A 6,000-nucleotide genomic window follows, 5' to 3' on the forward strand; every position below is an offset into this window, starting at 1 on the left:
GAAGGGCGTAGCCCCTTAACCCAGTTTCCAGACCCAAGTCAGACTCCCAGTGATTGAGGCCATGTTGCTTGAGGGAACTTTCAACATTGCCTCCTGTAGGTACGGTAGATATTTCTCCACATCTTCCTCAAAGGGACTCGTGTCCATTTACTAGAGCAGTTGTGTCTAGAGCAAAAGGAAGGACCTGAACCTTTTAGCGCTTTCTAGATACTGACTCTGAACTGATGTTACTATCTGAGGACCCAAAATGCCACTGTGGCCCCCATCCACGGGTGAGCTTATGATAGTCAGGAAATTTGGCTACTGTTCAAATAATACTGTGCCCAGTCGTCTGGAGACCCATGCTCTGGTTATTCCTCAGTTCTTGAATTCCTAATCGGAGGAGACATGTTTGGCAACTGGCAGAAGCCACCCATTGGCCCCTTGACCTGTGAAGTAACAGCTGTCATGGTATGAAGGGCCAAGTAGAAGTCCATGGAATTTTCCTTCCCTACCAGAATAATAAGTAAAAAGGGATACAGCATCTCTAGGGGGAGTTGCAGAAATGAGTGTCAGCACCAAAGACTTGAAAGAATGAAAGCACTCAATACGTCTCACATCCCCATTCGACTTGCCTCTGTGGCCCGTGCCGAAGGCAGGTTTATTTCAGAAAGTGACTTTGATTATTGTAAACTTCATGAAGGGGTGATTTCAGCCGCTATTCAAGGTGTGGTGTCTTTATTGAAAATAATCAACATAGCCTCCAGCTTCTGCTGGGAACCTTTGGTCTGGCAGGTACTTTCTCTCTGAACTAGTTTGCAAGGATTACAGAAGCAGGTTGCTTTTACCTGGTGTGGCCAACAGTACACGTCCCCGTCTTACCTCTGTTCCATAGACTCCCCCTGCTCCCTCGTCCTCTGTTCTGCAATATCTTGATCTTACTGATATCCCTCAGCCCATCGGACTGGTCCAGTACCTTGACCTGACGAACAGCAAATGACAAGTATGTTAGATGCTTCGGTAAGACGTCTTCAATCCCGGAGGTGGGAGATAAACCCCATTCTTGCTACCAAGTAATGTATCGGTTAGAGTCCAGACAGAGAAGAGAAAACACATTAACTGTTTTAACAGAGAGAATTCACTGTGAGAAGTTGGTTAAGCAGGTCTGCGGGGATTTGAGGATGTGCGGGAGGGGGATTGAGAGATCAGGGATGGTAATAGCAGGAAATGGCTACCACGCCTCAGGCTGGGGTAACAAAGGAAGGAGGTTGGGGTTATCAAAATCTAGGAGTTGGAGGAGAAGGAGAAGGGACCCAGACTTCTGAGGTGTACTGCGAGGTCAGGGCTGTCACATTTGAATTCAGGGCTTGTTCTGGAAACTGGAATCAGCTGCAGGGGTGATGCAGACATGGGCAGCAAGCAAAGCTGGAAAGAGCAACCCTCTGTCCCTCCTTTTGTGTTTCTGTCTCTCTAACCCCCCCTTTGATGGAATGTGGTAGCGAGTGCCGTGTCAGAGGACTTGGCTGTGGGAGACCATAGCTGACAGTTACCGTTCACGTTCTGTTTTTAGCTGATTTGGTTATGGTGGCTGGTCCCTTACCTCCTGTAACCCTGTTTTGGTTCTCCTGGTAGAAACCTCATTCTTGAGGTTTCTTTCCTATTCTGATACATTTTCCAGTTTTCAGTGCCTCTGCTTGTAGGTGTCGTGGCATTGACTCCTGAACTGTTTCACAACTCTTCTCTGGGAGTGGCTTACTATCATAGGAGGCTTATCCTGGTTGATGTGTGCGCATTTGCTTCTTTTCTAAGGGAGCATGGTTATGGGTCGGCTGCGTTTATAGAGATATTTGGATCAATTAGCTCCTGAGGGGTGTTTGTCTTTGTTTTATGAGAGAGAGAGAGAGAAGAGAGGGAGGGAAAGAGTGTAAGCAGAGGGGACAGGCAGAGGGAGAGAGAGAATCGCAAGCAGGCTCCATGACCAGAGCGGAGCCCTATGTGGGGCTCGATCCCACGATCCCCAGATCATGCCCGCCCCCTGTTGGGTGTTTTTAAGTGCATCCAAGCAGACTGCCCTCTTCTCCAGGTCATGGGCCACACTTTGGCCTTGGCTTCACTGTTGATCTTTTCCAGCAAGTGACAATTCCGTCTGCAGCTCTTCTCTCTAAGGGAGCTCCGGGGTGGAGTCATCTCAGCCTTTGTCCTTCCTACCCTGCGTTAGTGCCGGCAGAATCTAGGGTAGTGATGCCTGGACCATCTGTCCGCGGCTGCCGTTCTCACGAAGCCGGGGGAGGTGTGGCTGCGCGCTCTACCCTCCCTTTCACGACCGGCCCTGGCTTGGGGCACAAATTTAGCAACCGAGCCGCGGTCACAGCTGCAGGCCTCGCCATAGCCACTGCCCCGCCCACTTCAGCTGTAGTGACCAGAAAAGAAAAATAATCAAGTCGTCCGTGAAAACCAGAAATCCTCCGTGGTGGGGGATGCTCTGGCCTGAGCGTGGTTCCCAGCCTGGCCTTCCGCATCGGCCGGGTTGAAGAAGGACCACAGGCCGTTCTCACTACTTCAGAAACCGAATGAAAATCGGTATGTGCTGGAAAGGAGACGGCGCAGGCTTCCCGAAATGTAAATTTATTTGCCTTTGATTCAGAGGACACAGGCCCGCTCCTCGGTCATCCCAGGCTCATCAGAAGCTCTCTTTGGCACGTGTATGTCTAAAACAATACCTGCCAATGAATTATTAAGGCAGTTTGATAACAAAATGTTTCAAAATATGTTTTATGAGGAGGAAAAAACCCATAGTGATTCCTTAAAATGTACAGGTGGGGCAGCCTGGGTATTCTGACAGCCAGGGCATTCTTCCAAACTGAGAATTTCCCCGAGGGTGAGAATTCGGAAGGCTTGGTACTACTTAGCAGTATGCCAAGGTCAACAACACCCCAGGTTTCAGCTGCCCCCAGATAACGTCCACTTCTCTTATCAGTAAGAAATAACCTTTCGGGGATCTTTACTGCTGCTTGGAGAACCATTTCTTCTTTTAACGCAGCCGGGGCAGGACCACATCACCCCAGCTGGTAGGATGCTGTCCTCCTGGACATGGGCAGAGCAGCATCTGGTCCCCAGGCAGCTAAACACAGCAGCTTCGACCTGTCTGTTCACGAGGAGATTGGTTTTAGACCAACCACTATTTTCTGATTTAAGCTCAGTCTGGACTTGGTTGTCTGGATGAACACTTTCTAACATAACTGTCCATCAGAACAGTTTTTTTGTCCTTGGATACAAATGAGCTCTATAGCAATTCAACAAGGTCTATGAAGATCAGTTGTCCGTGGAACAGCTAGAAGTTTCTTCTAATGCTAACAAAATATTGAGTAAGACTCTTACTTAAGTCTTGGTTCCCTCTCTCCTCCAGTGGGATGATAAAAATTGGAGGGATCCAGCTTGGGAGATGGCGGTGTTTCTCTTATACACCTGAATGTGGGTGCACAGGTTATAAAACGGGAGTCATAATCACACAAACCGGTTACCTGGCTATGTGACCTAGGCCATGCTACTCAACCTTTCAGAGGCTCAGCTTTTCATCTTTAAGATGTGGCTGGGGTGCTGGGGTGGCTCAGTCAGTTAAGCATCCGACTCTTGATTTCGGCTCAGGTCATGATCTTGGGGTCCTGGGATCGAGCCCCGTGTCGGGCTCCACGCTCAGTGCGGAGTCTGCTTGGGATTCTCTCTCCCCCTCTCCCTTTGCCCCTACCCTTGCTCTCGCTCTCTCTCTAAAATAAAAAGAAATTTTTAAAAATGTGGCTCATCCCCGCTGTGCAGGACTGTGATGAGGATTGAAGGAAACCATGTAACAGGACTAGCACGTGCCTGTCCAGCTCCCCAGGAGGCTGTGAGGGTGCCGTGATGCCCGGAGTTTTTGCACGAGTGGTGTGGAGGCTGGCTCTGGGTTGGCCCTGGCGGTGTTTTTACTTTTCCATCTTCCTATTTGAGAAGCCAGTGATGACTTAGAGTGTGAGCATTGTTTTTGGTGTCAGATGGGGTTTCACTGTCCGTCTTACCTGTCGGTCTTGCATATTTATTAATTACGTGGCTCTGTGGACCTATTTTCCCAGGTCTAAACTCTCAGAGCTGTTGTGAGAAAAAGCACTGATGCCATGAAGCCACGAAGTCCTGTATCTGACACGCTGGGGAGACTCAGTGATGCCGCCATTTTTACCCACAGGGTCTTCCTACCATAGAATAATTGTTTGTGGAAGGAACGGATAAAGCAGCAGTCTCATACGTGGGGGCATAGATACAAAGGGAGGCATTGTAACTTATTTGAAGGCTTAAAAGAGTAGATATCCAATAAGTCTTTATAAAAGGTATTGTTAATGATTTAGTAATATATCTGAAGCTTAATTTATGTTCCAGTACATATGGTGGTTACATTATCATTTCTTGCAAGTTAGATGTACAGGTCGTTGATTGATTTTGTAATGGAGAACGCAGATTAGGTTTCAGGGTATTGAATACTTTATAAGAGATAGTAGATTAAGAAATAATTTACTGTTTTCTTACATTTGGGAGAAGTAAAATATATTTTAAAACTTTTAGTATATCCTTAAGCAGAATTAGGCAAGGGGAGAAAGAATTAAAGTTGGATATGAAAAGAATAGCTGTGTCAGAAAATGAGACATTGTATACGTCCCAACCTACCAGTAACATGTACCTTCAGAAGCAATGTCATGATGGCCTTAGCCATTTGGGACCGAGGTAGACAGTTCTGATTTACTGCAGTGAGTTAGTCACCACCGTTCTCCTGTTATCTGTACTAATGGGTTATAAACCCATTTTAATTAAAAGCAGTGAGCAACACTTTGGGATACCACTTCAATAAGCATAACCCCATTTCTGATGCAGTATGACTTTGACACCTTTGAATTAAAAAACGATCCAACTTTAGCAGGAGATGAATGAAGTTGACAATTGTCTGGTGAATTTAGGTTGTGTTTTCAATTTGGATGAATTAGATCTCAAGGTGGATTTTGCACTCTATCAGAGTATTAGCTGTGGGCACGGCCAGTGTTCAGTGGATGATTTCCAGATCTACACCTCCCTTCTTTGTAGGCTGGAGACTTACTGGAGGATGCAGTGAAGCAAAATCTCCCGTCCACACACTTTGGAAACATTCACGGAGTTTAAATGGGTGAAACCACGATTAGACAATCCCTAAAATTAGAAGATTCTGAAGCTGTTTAGATGTTTTTGTTTTTTGTTTTTTTTCTTTCTTCTTGGCTGAAGCCCTTTAGAATTACATGTTGGGTTCAGCCAGATACATTTGAATCATGGGGGTTTTTTCATTAAAAGAGTGACTTATGTATGCTAACTAGTGCTTGAAGCAAGTTTCCCAATCCTTTTAGAAATATGCCAAGGAGTATCAGTAGAATATGAATTCCTCTCATGCAAGGAAAGAGGCTATGTATTTTAAAATAGTGACTCCCTCTAAAAATTTCCTTTTAAACGTTTCCTCCTTCTCTGTGCAGATCATGTATGAAATGGCTGTTTTTTTAGATAGAAGGAAGTCAACTGGACATGAGCTCTTCTGCACTAAAGAAATCTTTCCTATCTCAAGCAGTGCCGCTGAGTGGCATGAGGATCACAGAATCATCGTCCCCTAGGACTGGAGGGGACCTTGGGAATCACCTGATCGACCATCTTATTTTACAGATGAGATGGGGGCAGGCAACTTGCCCGCAGCCTGTCTGTGCTGATGGCACACCCATGACAAGAACCCAGGCTTCCTGATGCCAAGTTAATGTGCTTTTTGCGATCTCGGTTGCCCTCTGTATGTCCTTTTTTTAAGCAGTTGGACTTTTTGGCATTTGCTGGATTTGCACATTTTGTTAAGTAGAAAATGACTAATTTTTTTTTGTTATATTATGTTAGTCACCATACAGTCCATCCCCAGATTCCGATGCAAAGTTCGATGCTTCATTAGTTGCGTATAACACCCAGTGCACCATGCAATACGTGCCCTCCTTACTA

At 46.1% G+C, this 6,000-nt stretch overlaps 1 protein-coding gene across 3 annotated transcripts in view; it reads left to right on the forward strand.

Annotated features, from left to right (window-relative positions):
• Positions 1-6,000, forward strand: part of C15H12orf75 (chromosome 15 C12orf75 homolog) — a 41,143-nt gene that overhangs the window by 22,942 nt on the left and 12,201 nt on the right. The window lies entirely within an intron of this gene.

The sequence above is a fragment of the Ailuropoda melanoleuca genome, chromosome 15 (assembly GCF_002007445.2).
Source record: "Ailuropoda melanoleuca isolate Jingjing chromosome 15, ASM200744v2, whole genome shotgun sequence".
Taxonomy (NCBI): Eukaryota; Metazoa; Chordata; class Mammalia; order Carnivora; family Ursidae; genus Ailuropoda; species Ailuropoda melanoleuca.